General features: G+C 41.6%; 1 protein-coding gene across 5 annotated transcripts in view; it reads left to right on the top strand.

Annotated features, from left to right (window-relative positions):
• Window positions 1–3,578: 3,578 nt before the first annotated feature.
• Window positions 3,579–15,373, top strand: part of DUSP16 (dual specificity phosphatase 16) — a 78,098-nt gene continuing 66,303 nt past the window's right edge. For 2 of the 5 annotated variants that reach the window (XM_090043840.1, XM_090043841.1), the window contains exon 1: window positions 3,771–4,293. The gene's annotated coding sequence lies outside the window, so the exon portion shown is untranslated. Of the gene's footprint in view, window positions 3,687–3,770; window positions 4,294–15,373 lie in introns of those variants that run through there. The other 3 variants (XM_090043834.1, XM_090043835.1, XM_090043836.1) reach the window with 2 other exon arrangements.

Here is a 15,373-nt window from a genome sequence, read left to right as displayed (position 1 = left end):
AGAAATAGGCAGATGTAGAAAAGTAGAAAACAGATCTATATACATTTCTTTGCCTCAGCTTCCTTCTCCCACTTAAGTGTTGTTTGGACTGAAGTCATTGTTCCGTAAAGCAGTGGTGGCCAACCTGCAAGGCATAGGTGGCAGAGGCAGCCTCTGTGTGTGGCATGTGGCAGATCCAAGAGGAAGCAGGAAGCACAGTAGCATATAGGCATGAACAATGCCTGCCCCTGGAGGCTGGGGGGGGCCCAGCAACTGCCCGCAGGCAGTAGCAGCAGTGGCGGGGGCATGGTGGCAGCAAGCGGGGAGCCCCTGCAGGTGGCTGTCGTGGTGTCAGCAGCAGGGGGTAGTGAGCACCTGCAGACGCCATCGGCAGCAAGCGTTGGCGGGGGGTGGCAAGCAGTGACTGCCTGCAGATGCCGCCGGCAGCATCAGTGACACTTCTTTCAGGGGATGCAGTGACAATCTCAGGGGGTGTACGTGGACCTGCATGCACCCCCTACCTGTTGCCAATGCATTTAGGACAGGAAGCAGAAAACAGAGCAGCAGATTGGACAGGGAACAGAGGACAGCGATCTAAAAGCAGGATGGCTGATCAGGTGGCGGAAGGGATCAGAGTAACACTTGGTTGAAAATGTTTGCCCACACTGCTCTAAGAAGTCCAGGAACCCCCTACTCCGTATGCTTGTTTCACCTCTGAATGAACATGTGGGTCTTCCTTCCATTCCATCTCTTCTTTTCCTTTCTGCCATACAAGCATCCTCTAAAATGTCTAGTAAAAGACTCTTTATTATGATCTTTAGTGTCTTTTATCATGTGACTCCACTGTGACTTTGTCAGGTCCACTAGGTACCCTGCTTGGTGACCTGTTACTTCCTTCCTTGCTTCCTAGAGTTCAGACTTGAACAAAATGTTTTTTGCCATGCAGCAGCCATATCTTTGCCCAGGCATGTTCCAGTCTAGCGGACAATCCTCAAAAGTAAGGACCCTCATTGTTAGAAGTCAGCTGAAAGATTAGGGACCCTAAAAATGTGACTACATTTCTGTTATTTAAAACACTTGTGTACTACTTTTTGAAATATTATTTTTAAGCAGTAAGTTTAAGTGAATAGTTAGGATACTCACCCTACAGAGCAAGTGATTTTCTAGCTCAGTGGATCTTGGCCTTCTTAGATTGAAGGCACCCCTCAGAAAATACCAGCTCATACGTTATGCTAATTTTTTGACTACAGAAAATAATAGAGCAATTTTTATGTTTTAAAAAATTTAGAAAGGCCACCACAGGCCAGAATGTTTTAATACTATGACTTCCTATTGACATCTCTGGGTTTAACTTGTAAGCATGTATGCACACCTAACAGTGCTAACATTGCATGGCACCCTTGAAAGGATCTCAAGGCACCCTGGCTGGGAATCACTGTTCTAGCTAGTTCAGAACCTATGTGCAATGAAATAGTCCAAAAAATATGAAGCAAGAGCAAAGGGTCTTTCACAGCTTGAACCCATCATCTTCATCATGCTGAGCAGCATCTGAAATAATGAATCAGCTGAAACACTGTCCACCCAACCTTGTCTCCCTGGCTGGTTTGTGTGTGTGTGTGTTTGTGTCTGATCTGGGGATAGGCATGAGGGCACAGCTCCCCAGTGGGGATGTGCTCCTAGATGATACTTAGCAGGTCTGCTTTGAGCTGGCCTGTGATTCAGGAACAGGAGAGAGAAGAGGATGGAGAAGGAAGTAGGTGAAGAAAAAGGAGATGAGACTGGCAGAGGCAAGCAAGTAATTTTTTTTTTTTTAATTTTCATATTCCAGGTCAAATTAGCCAAATCCACTATGAATCCTCTTGATTGAGCAACACTAAGTTGTTCAAATACCATATGTGACACTACCACTGGCAGGTATCTATCCACCCCAGACTTTTAAGCCTGGGGCTTCAGATACTCCCAAATCCATTGGTGGGCATCCTATGTGCAGGCCCAAGCCTGGAGGTTTTGGATTCGGATGCCCCTGCGTTTCACTTGCCCTTAACCAAAGGCTACAGGAATAAGTTAGGGAAGAGTCCCCCATTTCCATAAAGTAGGCATGTAGCTGAGATCCTCCCACTGGAAGCTGGCTGGTAGGAAGATAATTTTTTAAATTATTTTTTAAGGAAAATTTTTCATGTCCCAGGTCAAATTAGCCAGATCAGCTCAGATTCCTTTGAATTATTCAAAAACCTTATGTGGCTCTACTACTGGCAAGTATTCTCCACCTAGGACTTTTCAGCCTGGGGCTTCAGATACTTCCAGTTCCTTTGGCAGGCATCCTATGTGGAGGCCCAAGCCTGGAGGCTCGGGGTTCAGCTGTCCCTAAGTTTCGCTTTCCCTCAACCATATGGCCGCAGGAGCAAGCTATGGAGGAGCTAACTACAAGACTAAGGACATGTCCAGATGAGCATGGTCATGTGGTATGTGGCACCGCAAACAGGTTTGCAGCACCATATACCACACAGTCTGGTGTTCTCTGCACCGCAAGGGAGAGCTGTCTGAGTGTTCACTGTGCCAGGTTCTTTTTCCATGGGATATCCAGGGATCAAAAAAACCCATGGAAAAAAAATACCAGAGGAACGCACACTCGGCCAGCTCGTGCTGCTGAAAAGCAGAGCCAGGCCATCCAAAGTCATGCTCTGCTGCCAGCCAGGCTGTGTGGCAGAAATCACTCTGGCTGCAGCCCTGGGAGGCCCCCAGAACCCAAGGGAAGGCTGATGGAGACAGCCCAGTGCTGGCCCCAGCCTCCTCTACCCCACCCAGGGCAAACTGCGGCACACCAAAGCATGCGGGGCACTGGTGTTCCCCAGGAACACTTGTCCCCAGGGAAACCAAACGTCCATCACATCTGGAGGTGCCCTTGTAGGGCATCCTGTCTGCTGTGCATGGGACAGGCATGAACCCTCCACTACACAATGCCACTTCAATCCATCCATAACAGACCAGCACAGACAAGGTTCTTTGGGTGAATCCGGTATCTCTTATTAGACCAACTCAAATAGTTGGAAATGAATAATGACTACTCATTCCATCCAGGAAGAGCACACACCAATTGCAGATGCTTCCTCAGCCTGACGAAGGATATTTATACCCAAAAGCTTGCAACGAAGGTTTTTTCCAACTGAGTTGGTCTAAATAAAAAAGATCACATCTCCCCAAAGAACCTTGTCTGCCTCTGCCCTTAGCTACAGCCTGCACCCCGACCCTGCAGCAGCAGGTACACTTGATCTTAGCCCACAGGAGGCAGAGGCCAGCAAGTGATGCTGAGGGAGAAGAGCAGGGAGAGGCAGGGAAGCAAAGGGAGGTGAGCAGAGGGCAAGGACCACTTCAGGGATGGGAGAGGAGGAGATGAGGAGGACGAAGGAAGCCTTCAGCAGCAGCCTCAGCCGCCTAGCTGAATAGCTGCCTCATTGTAAGCCAGGTCCCAGGCTCCTCCCAGGGGCTGGCTCAGAAACAAAAGTATTCAACGCGGAGTCCAAGGGGAAGAAATGTGAATTCCTCCTCCCCGCCCCCCGCCCGGGAGGCACAGGCGGCAGCAGGCACGAGGGCACCGCGGTGCTCCAGCATGTGTGGGGCGGGGGCGCCGGCGCGGCCGGGGGCTGCGCGCCTGCTGCGGGCACCCAGCCTCGCCAGAGCCGCTTTGCCAGAGGCAGCTCTTGCGCCTGGTGTCTCCTTGCCTTGCCTTGCCCTGCCCTGCCCTGCTCCGCTCCGCCCCACTCCTCTCTCACCCCCTCCCCCCTCCAATCTCTCCCCCCGCCTGAGTTCATTCACTGGGATTGGTTTCAAATGACGCCATCTCTTTATTTTTACACCAATGACCTCATCCCAGCAGCTTGAAGTTTACTGACCAGCAAAACTCTTTCTCTCTCCTCCTCTTCCTTGTGTCTGTTTGTTCTAACTATTTATTAGTAATTGTTTGGTTCCTTTTGGAAACCCCAAGCTTTTCCCTCCTTTATTCCCTTCCCCCCCTCCCCGCTTCAATTTTATTTTTAAGTCAACTTTTTTGGGGGGGGGGGGGAAGAAAAGCTCCCAGGGTTTCCTCCTTCTTCCCCCCCCAGCACCCAGATTTCCCCCCCTTTAAAAAGAACAGAATAAGGATTTTTCTTTTAAAGAAGAAGGAGCAGAGAGAGAGAGGAGAGGAGAGCTTCCCAGCGCCTGGAAGGAGAGAAAGTTGATTCTGGCAGCAGCGAAGAGGCTGGTGGCAACTTTTGTCCCTACCAAGGAAACACCAGAGAGAGAGAGAGAGAGAGAGAGAGAGAAAGGGGGAACACAGTAAGTGTTGGAAAGAAAGCAGAGAGGGGGCTGGCAGAGGGGGCTGAGGGAGATCTTGCCCTTCCCTTCTATCCTAGGAGTTTCAATCCGGGGTGCCCCTTTCACCCCACTGAGATGTGGGAAGCACATCAAGGTGGGATCTAAGTTAAGACATGATTGCCCTCTCTATTTTTCTTCCCTGCCCCCCCCCCCCAGGACTAAGCTCTCCAGAGTGGACTGTTCCTTTCCCCCATACTCCTGCTTGTAGGTTTTTTGGATTTGTGATCTATCTCTCTCTATGTGGGTGCTGCTTTTAATGTGTAGGCCCCAGGAGCAAAGGAAGATCCTAGGAAAATGAATTGGGATAAGACGGGGTAGAAGCTGCTCATAGCGATGGCATTATAACATCCCTGAATTCTTTTCTTCTTTCCACCTATCTCTTTTTCTTCTCCTTCCCTCCCCTCTTCTTAAGGAAAAGATTTTGTTTTCCTCACCCGTCTGCAGTCCTTCTTTCTTTATGATATGGAGAGAAAGCTATTAGCCTCAGACACACTTTTAGATTTAAAGTGCCAGGTTCCAACCTGTTAAAGGCCTTTGATTCTCTTTAAACACTCCATGCTGGTTTGTAAGTGGGAGTGTGTATGTGTATTTTAATTTGCCTTTTGAAAAGTACATGGCCACCTGTCTCTTGTTTGAAATCCCATGCGTTAAAGAGAACAGACAGAGAAAAAAACAGGGCTTCCTTTATGCAAACAGAGCTTCCTTATAAAAACCTGGGGGGACTTTTGTGTATGTTAATATGACTGCAACAATCGCCAGAGGATATTTTAGGAGTTTGTTGGTATATTTTATATTAGTTTTCATGTATGAATGCAATGATTCTAGCCTTCCAAGTATGGTAACTAATTACTTGGATTTATGAATCTGAATATGCTTTCAATTTGTTGAAAACAATCAGAATTTTTTTAAAGGCTTTAAGATGTAAATATTTGAAATTGCTAAAATACTGCACTAAATTGTATTTACTATTAAAACTAAGCAATATATTAAAATGGAGGGGTTAATCTGGAATCTAGATAAATTTGGGAATGGTAAACGTGGTACCATCTAGGTCTGATTGTAATAGTTTTAAAAGGAATGGTTACTTCAGACTTTTCCATGTATCTTTTTTTGAAACTCTTAAGCAATAGGAAAATGAAGAAAATACCTTCACTTATCAGCATGTGTAGCATAAGGTATATGGGATAAATCTGTTGCATAATTTGGCCAGCCATAGCCTTTTCAGTATTTGGCTCCATGTATGATGAAGGATACTAAGCTATTAAGAAATCTTTGTTTTTCTACCATGATTGCAATTTAAATTGATTATGGATGTTGTCTTTTTTTTTTTATTCTTATTTCCCTCTTCTACTTTTTTTTTCTCCTAGATGAAGGAGATAGTAAAGTTTACTTGTGTTGTTGAGTTGGGTCTAATTTCTGTTCAGACAATCTGTGTATATCCAGTATTTAAAAAATAGCGCACTTTAAACTTGATGTCTTTTTTGAACTGTGTTTTTTTTTTTTTTCCTTCTTCTTTTTTTTTCTTTAAAGGTTCTTTCTGTGACTTCTTTTTTTGGTCATCTTTATATTGCTTGCTTTTGGGATTTATATTTCTATTCCTGGCACTATGTGGTTTGGTAAACGCTGAAAATATGAAGTCACAACTGAACAAGCAGGAGTTGATTTAAACTAGTGTATTCTGGGGGAGGGTGGAGAAATGTTAAGAATTAATTTCTTTGTATGATGTTCACCTTGCTGGTTCACTTGAAATTGGAGCATTCACAAGTCTGTTTTTCAAATTGGGTATGATGGAAGTGCATATGTTTTTCTTTCTTTTTTTAAAGGTATGCTTTTTCCCCCAATTTCTTGGAGCTATTCAAAACTTAAAAATATGCTGTTCCAAAAGAGATTCTTTGCTAGCCAGAAATGCCCCTTGGTGGTGGTAGGAGAAACTAAGAAAATAAAAATCTTGCAGAGGTGTATTGTATACAAATATTGCTAACACACTAGTGCCTGTGTATACTTGATAAGATTAAAAAAGAAGAAGAAATGCAGCAAGAAAGATGAAGAAGAAAAGGAGTCAGTTCTAGGTGGTAGCAGCAGGACTGTATGGGGTTTATGAAAAGTGTAAATGTTCAAAAAGACAGTACAAGGGTTTTTTAAACTTCAGTGTACTTTATCCCTTATCCAGATCACTCATTTTCTGCTAAAAATAAATCTCCCAAATTTAGGCATATCAAATATTCTGTTACAGTCACCCAGGTGAAGGCAGCATGAGAAAATCTGCCCTCCGTCACATCAGAGCAACTGTGAGACAGAAAACTACTAACATGTGCTTTTGCTGTTTTAGTGGAGGCATCTATTGTTGTAATGGAGATACTTGCCCTTGGTTTTAACTGTCCATGGGAGCTTTCCTGTTAGAAGCAATATACAGATCTTCTGGATGTCCTGACTATTAACCCTGCCCTTAACATAATGCACTTTTGGGTCTATGCCACATACAAGTGCATGGGTAAAATTGAGGTTGTAGCTGCCTTGTGCCATGGCAAATTTCTTGCACCAACAGGCTTTCTCACACCCATCTGACATGCATTTCTCTTGGCAGAAGGTGTGCAAGGTGGTTGGGGCCTTGGATATTACTAGACATTCTCTGGTAAAACTGAGCATAGAAAATTCTCCTATCTTTCTACCTAGGACCAATCTAAATAGTTCATTCCATTGAGGCTTTGGAGGGCTAATGTAAGACTTATTCCAATCTGTAATAGACAATGTATTGGTAATTTGTGTCTCCTGTACTGTCTAGTTGATAAATTCCATCTCTCTCTTGGATCTTTGAGACTGGGTAAAATCCTATTGTCAAGCAAGCAAAAACCTGAAAAAGACCAATGGAATGTGATTACTTATCCAGACAAGATGCTAACCTGCACTTAAACTGTGGGTGTAGTCACTAACCAGTACTTCTAACGTTAGGTTTTTTCTCCCCTGTTCCCATAGAACTACTTCAAAGCTGCATGGGGGAAAAGAAATGGATTGTTTGCTTCCCTAAGCATCCATCCTGAAAATGAGCTTTGCATTCAGGCAGAGTTCAGTGCAAGATCAGCACCTGATTTGGCTGCTGTATTTAAACTGTTTCTCCATCTCTATTCAGTCCTCTTCACCTCCTGTGGCATCTTGGGAGCAGTTTGTGTCACCAATACTTTACTTTATCCCAAACTGCAGAACAGGGCCCAATAGTGACACAAGGAAACTGAGGTGGGAGGCCACATTTTAAATTTATTCTATTAGTACAGTTGAGTTTCCTTATACTGTACCAACAGTTAAGAAATCATGAGCCGTGCCCTGAGTACTGACAGTCCCTAGGGGATCTATTGCATAACAAGCTACAGGACTGGCAACGCCAATCTGAGATCACACTAGTGGGACCAGTTCAACATAGCCTTCCTTCATTACTAACTTGCATAGCTGGTTTTTAACATACAATGAATAATAAATGATGTAGGTAATCCCAGAGCAGAGAGAAACAATGGAAAGCAAACCAGGGTAAGTTCCTTTTATAGGCTGTGTGGAGGTGGTCACACTTGTCCTAAGTAAAAGTTAGGATGCCTGTGCATTCTAGGGCAGGTCAGATTAACAGTTTGTTTTCACAGAACACAACTCTATGCTTCCAGCTACTCCCCCTCTCAGTATTTATTTAACTACTTATCTGACAATATTGTTGGGTGAAATAATGTATCTTTGTGGAAGTCAGAAAATTCTATATAGGAAAGCATCAGAATTTCTTTTCTCCTACTGGGAAAGGAGGTGTGGTTTGCATGCAATTCCTCTATTCCACTCTTGCACTCTACACAAGAAGTGTGGGTTCAGTTCCCCGAGAGTCATGGATCCTTTCCAAACCTCTTGAGCTTCTGTGGTCATTTTGTTGAGTGTTGCTTGACCATGCGTACATTTATGTAAACCATGTGTACAGTTGCAATCCAGTCTTGGCTTTCTAGATATCTGTGTGTTGGAGTAAGAGAGTCTCTCTCTTTCCCACCTGCCCCAGACTTCTGCTGGAGTTTTTGACATGTCTGGTCTAATGAGCCCTTTGTCTGGAATCTTGTAAATACAGCATCAGAAAAAGCTCAAAATATGCGTTGTGTTCTGCAAGTTCTACAAAGAAAAATACTGAATAATCAGAAAAAGAGTCACTTTTTGTAACTGTCAGTTGGCCAGGTAACATGTATGCATCTAATAGCTTCTGCCTGGATACATTGGGGACAAAAGGTGTGTGTATTGGGCAATGTATTAATCTGAAGCCTCTCCTGTCTGTTTCATGGTAGTGAGCAGAAGTCATTATTACCTGTCTGGCATTCGTAAGGAGTGAGTAGTCTCAGTCTGGTTTCTCATAGATATTTGAAGGACTTGCCTATATAACTATGCTCATGCAGCTCCATTGATTTCAGTAAGTGTGCCAAAAAAACCTGGTGCCATGGAGTGGAGAGAGAAGGCTGGAATCTGAACTGGCTTTCCATACTAAAGGATGTTGTGAGTTAAAGCATGCTGTTAGGATAGAGACTGCTGCCACTTCCCTTGCTGTATAAGAACTTTGGATAGAGGGTTTTGGCTTTCTGTGCTGTCAAGCCAGAACCTTTCATTAGATGGATCTTCATTTAATGTCTGGAAGAAAAAAAACATTAATTTTTTTTAAGGAAAAGCTTGGTTTTTTTTTATCCTTTTGAAATTTCTGTAGTGTAGTGAGAGCCTTTCTGACTTGGCTTAGGGATATGGCCTCTTGGCAGCTGCTGAAATTTCTTGTGGAGACCTTGTTGGCCACCAGCAAGTTACTTTTCCTCAATGACAGAAGGAAGTCTGCATTTAGGGTGGGAAGGAGGGGGTAAGGCCTTCTGTTTCCTTCTGCTGTACTATGTGGTCTGCTACTGAGCCAAGACTGACCTACTCAGAATTGGCTCTGAGGAGACTGGCTTCTTTCCATCTTGTGTTCCTATGAAATGCTCCTGCAGATTTAGAAACTATAAATGAAATAATTGGGCAGGCCAAGGGAGAAGGGAGGAGAGAATAAGTTATTTGCCTTAGTGCTTCAAGGCTTACTGTGAGGTTGCACTGGGGAATAGGGGGGAGGGAGAGGGATAGAGATAGGCTTCGCCCCTGCCCCCCAAGCGCAGACAGTGATTTATTTGCTTCATTATTTGTTTTGTTTTCTTGTCTTCTGCTGAATGAACCACCTGAATCACTGCTTATAACTTTAACTTGTGAGCAGGGGCCTTCAACCTGAGGAGATCTTCAAAGGCCTGTACTCTCATTTGTCACAGTATTTGCCATGCACCTTTGGCCGGTAATTTTTAAAGAAATCTATTTTCAGTCATGTACTTGAAACTAGTTTTGACTTTGTGATCTAACTGTCCAATCTATTTCTCAGTGACTAGGCTAAATCCCTTACGCAGAAGGCTTCAAATATAGTTTTACTTGTTACACTCTCTGTTTTAAGATAAGACTTTTTCTCTAATGTTATTACATTTACCAAATACTGATTTATGCGAGAAGAGATGAATTAAAACAAGTGTTATGTGCGGGTTTTTTTTAGATGAATAATAATAGTATGAAATGCTTATGGTTCTTTCCCTTGTACACACCCCCAGTCTCCTCCTCCAAAAAAAAAATCTCTGTAAATGATATCCAGAGTGATAACCTACAAAAATAGCATATGAAAGACATCCCTAGAAAATAGGAACGATTTTCTCTTATGCTAAATTTTGGCTCTATATTCGTGCACAGTTTTGTGTTTTGTTCTTCCTCCTTGAAATTAAATTTGAGTTTCATTACATTATACTTCATTTTTGCTCTGTTGCAGTGATCTGTGAAAAGGAGCTGTTTATTATAGATTAGTGGATTTCTGCATGTGAAGCCTTTAAACAACCTTGCTTGTTTGTCTCCTAGTTTTATGCTATTTGGTGGGAATTGGAGGCAAAAAAAAGATTGTTTTGCACACTTAGTAGTAGCAACATGTGAATGAGAAGTTTTGCAGAGAGCATAAAATGAGGACAACAGAGACTAATTGTATGAAATTTCTTTTATACACACATTCTTGAGTTTGAATAACTAGTATGTATTCAGCATGCTAGCTTAGAAAGCTTTGGCTCTGCATGTATAGCATAGATGTTGCTCTTTAAAATAGGAGAGTAGCTTCCCTCTACCTCCACTCCTTACTCTAGCTAAACTCTGCCCTGAATAAACTTTTTCTTCTATTTTTTTTTCATTAGCTTTTATAGTAAGACTTGTTAAAGACCAAAAAAGTTATTATTTTGGGAATATGAATATCACATATTTATTTAATAGTTTTTATTTATTGACCTGCCTGTCCACAAGATTGGAGTTAGTATCATTCAGCCTGGGTTTGAAAGACTTAGATCCCATGCCAGCATCTGGGTCTTTCCTCAGTGAAGATATAAATGTTGAGTCTGCCCAGAAGAGTAGTGATGCAAGAAATGTTTCCTTCTAGGTGCTGTCTTTGAATAAGGTGAGTTGTGGCAGCTGTAATTATGGCTGCTGACCAACACCCTAATACATTCCCATGGACTAAGATAAACCTGAGTGCTCTAACCAATCTCCTGTTTCCCTATTGAAACAAGTTCTACTTTCAAAGGCTGAGTGTGAGATCTATTTAAAAGCATGTTTGCCTAAACAGCACTATGCACTATAGCAGAATCCATCTCATTGCTGTAATGCTGTCTGGAATGCTATCCAAAACACTAAATCACAGACTAATTCAGTTTTGATAAAAACAACTTCTGTTTTTGACTACAAACACAGAGGCCAAGAGACAAGCAAATTGAGAATAGATGTTGTCCAGAGTTATATAAAGGTAGTGGAGAAGAGTGTGGCCAATAAAAATAATACTGAAGATCAATAGCCCAATGTTTTCTTTTTATCAACTACTAGGTTTTACAGCGTGCATAGTATGCCAGTACCAAGATCTAGAAGAGTTCAAGGTTAAGTCTCCTTACTGTGCGTAGAGGAGCCAGTCTAATTGCCAACAGTGGTGTAAACCCAGCAGCCTCTATTCAGGTTGGATTTTGCTCTTTTATGCTCTGTATTTACCTTTTATCTAAACGGGAGATGGAACAGTAAAGGATTATGACTGCCCAAACAGCTTTGTCCTGTGATCCATCGCTTCATTACTGGCCCTTTTGGCAAAACCAGTTTTCTTTGGCTGCTTTTTGTTAGTATATCTGTTCTTCCAGATAAACATTCAAATGCTTGATAATCAGCCATGGCTGGGTTGGATGGGCAGTCTCTGTCTCTCAAACTGGCAAAGGCATCCAGTGATCACCTGTTTCCTACTTGCATTGAATATCTCTGGAAAGAAATTAACTCCTTGAGGACAGGTAACAAGTAGCACCATATTAAAGGGATTAGTTTGGTCACTTACTTTTTTTTTTTTTAAATAAAAGGCAAATATCCCACATTCTCCACAAATAGGAAAGCAGGTGTTTACATTACAAGATTGGTAGGAGTGAAAATGTTAATATATGTAATAGCATATTTTGCCAGGACACCCATTCCATGAAGATATGCACATTTTAAATTGGATTATTTAGCTAAGCATCCATTCTGAGAACTAAATTTGAGTGATTTTTAAGTCTTCCCTTCCATGAACCAGTGTTGTGTAACTTAACAACACACATGCTATATTTTATTTTGTTTGTTTGTTTATTACCTAACAGTAGTTCTCAACCTTTTCAGACTTGAAGCAGCCCTGGATTGAATTGAAGCACCCCTTGGAGAGTGCCAGCTCTCAGTTTTCACTGTTTTGTCTACAGAAAAATAAGAGCAGTTTTTTCTGTTGAAAAGAATGCAAAGGCCACAGCTGTGGATTTCTGTTTCGGAACTTTAGGTTTATTCTGTGAACCATGTTTGTAAAGGTAACAGTGCTAACATTATGTGACATCCTTGAAGGGATCTCAAGGCACCCCAGTGTGCCATGGTACCCTGGCTGAGAATCACTGTTCTATATGGTGTGAATCTATCCTTCCTTCTTTTTAACAACACTATGCAGGTGTGATCTACTCTGGTATGAGGAAATGCACAGTAGTATTCTACCTACTGCTCTTTGTGTGATGAAACCTATAGACTGGGGAAGCTTAGGTGTTTTATTTATCAAACAATGTTATGAACTATACAAGGTATTACTGACCACTGCTTTTAAGTGATAAGAACAGCTAATGACAAGTACTTTGTGTGCTTTTTAATGGCTTATTAAGCAAGTATGTTAGCTATTTTTGTTCAAACAGCCAGATATATATAAATATGAAAGGTCTGCAGAACTAAGTGAAACTGTATCTGTCTTTTAACTTAAATCGTTCAAAAGTGCAGCATCTTTCTTGCTTTATGATCAGTGATTGACTAACAACATCTTTCTTATCCAGGTGTTGAAAAAATATTCAGGACTTTGCATGAAAATAGGCAGAGCATTCCTTCAGTCACTTTTAGGTTTCATGGCTCACAGTTAGCAATAAAGGTGCTGAACAGCAGGAAAGAACTGTGGCACACACACACACACACACACACACACACACACACCTGTCTTAGTTTTAGACCTGATCTTTAATCTTGTCCTGATTGTAAATCTCTAGGCTGTATGTTCTTTGGTGCTGCTAAGTAAGAGCTGAAAATAGTGACATTACTAGCAAACATTTGGTTAAAGGGATGCAGTGTTTGCTTGGGGAATTTTAAAGAGTGCCAAGCTTTTTTTGCAGGACTATCTGCTTTCCCAGAACCATTGTGAAATTTTCAAAGACATGGGTTATGGAAATAGCTCTTAATTTGTTAAAGGGAGAAGTCTTAAAAAAAAAAAAAATCTCAGGGAAAGGGCAGTAGAGTATTAAGGAATAAGATTTGAAGAAATGTTTAGCAAGTCTTTAGTTCTTAGTGTAGACAAGTGTGGTCTCTGGTCATGATTTGTGTGTTAAACTTGTGACTAAGTCATCTCAATGCTCAAGTCCTATTGAAGTTAGAGGTCTTGGAACACATGCTTAGTCTAGGCCTCTCAGATGAGAAAATGTATTATTATATATTTGTGGAAATGAGCTCTACTTAAGGGATCAGGTAAAGGCTTTTGAACTTTCCCTTGTTTTTAAAAAAGTCTTTCTTGTTTGTTTGTTTGTTTGTTTGTTTGTTTGTTTTTGTCTTGTGCTTAATGGTTGTGTTTCTTGGTAATACGTTCCACAGCAGGACCAATCGTTATGCTATCTGAATACTTGCTGTGTTTATGCTCTATCCTAGAATCCATGGGGTCTCTTATGAATGTACATCCATGGTGACAAAAGGTACATGGGTGATTTTTCTTTTTGAATACCTACAATTCTCTTTTTTGTCAAAAATTGGCTGGCTCTGAAAAATATCTGTATGTGGAAAGTGGGATTCTTTCCCTTCTTCCCATGCCCCCCCCCCCCATCAAATGCTGTCATCATCAGAATGTGAGCTACAAAATAATCTGTCTCAACTATTCAAAAATATATTCCCCTCCCCCCACACACACCCCTTTCTCCCTCTGCCATCAAACCATTTTCTTCAACCTTTGTTCAGGCATCCAGAATCAGCTTGCTGGTCCTTATAATTATGCACATAACCTGAAGCCTTTATGGACTGAACTCTAGTGCCACCCAACTGCAACAAGGTGGAAACTGGTCTATTCTCATGGTTTTCCACTCCTGCAGTTCACAGCCTGGTAGGCAGCTGTGAAAATGATGGTAATAAGGTCAACTTCATATAGCCAGTGCTTTCCAAGAAGGCCCATGGGGTGAAGTAAAGGAGGAAAGAACATGTCGGAATGTATTTTTAGGGGAGGAAGGCCACAGTATGAGGACAGGAAACAAGAAAACCCAAAAAACAAAAAAAGCAATTGAGCTCAGTGTCAGCAAAGATGTGCTGTGAACTAGTGCAGAAAAGAAAAATAGAATGAAACCTGGTCACCAAAGGCCATAGTGAAGTATATACATGTTTGTTTGAAATGGAATGTTTATGATTACTTTGTGCTGTTAAAAATGGTCCTTTATCCCTTTCAGCTGGGGGTAGGGAGTCCTAGGATGCTAATAGAATAGATGTCTTTTGTTTTTTTTTCTCTGGCTAGTGGGACTGACTCTCTGCTAATAGGTAAATATAAGTTATTCCTCATTACAGTATTTGAATATTGACTTGTTACATACAATTAATGTATGGTGGTTATTCTAGATATGGTCCAACAATGGATTTTAGGGAGTACAGGTTAATGCAGCCTCTGGCTGGCTCATAATCTTAGAAATTAAGGGCTGGAAGGGACCTTGAAAGATCACTGAGTTCCTGCTCTGGGCAGGAATACTGCTGAGATCAAATCATCCCAGCAAGGTATATGTCTAGTCTCCTCCTTGAAGACTTCCAAGGTTGAACAGAAAATCTCCCAGAGAAGCTTCAGTTAAGTATTAATGCTAACTGACTGTAACATTAAATTGTTTTAAGACCACATAGTTTGTATTTTGTAACATGCTAAGCCTAGATCGTGGTTTAACTCTGTATAATATAAAGTGAATAGTCAGCACTTTGCTTGCAGGGTGGGGATAGGATAGGTGGTAGCTCTTTGAGAATATATTCTACCCCCCTGCCCCCGGCCTTGTGTTTTATAAATACTAACAGGAAAATTTAGGCAACTAACAGATTGATTGCACTGCAAGTGCTACACCATAAATATAGTCCATTTCATCTCGAGAAGCCTCTGTATTTATTTAAGGCCCAAGGACAGTATGCCACAAATAGCCTGCTCTCTAGTCCTTCTAAAGACATGTCATATAAATGCATCCTAGTTGGAGGAAATATATAAGTAGTCAGCAATGTTCCTTTATAAATGAATTATTTAATTCATCCCTCTGCTTGTTTCCATTTTATTTTTAAATCTTTACAGCACATACATTTGTGGCTACCCTAAAAATGAATTAAGAACTTTTTAATTTATATTGTATAAATGAGTAGTGAGTACTGTGTCTTCTAGAACATGTCCAGTTTAGGAGATTGATGCTGTCTATCCACGGTACAG

The sequence above is a fragment of the Crocodylus siamensis genome, chromosome 4 (assembly GCF_052110815.1).
Source record: "Crocodylus siamensis isolate JL-2025a chromosome 4, ASM5211081v1, whole genome shotgun sequence".
Taxonomy (NCBI): domain Eukaryota; kingdom Metazoa; phylum Chordata; order Crocodylia; family Crocodylidae; genus Crocodylus; species Crocodylus siamensis.
The sequence above is the reverse complement of the archived record's forward strand: the minus strand, read 5'-3'. Positions and strand labels throughout refer to the sequence as shown.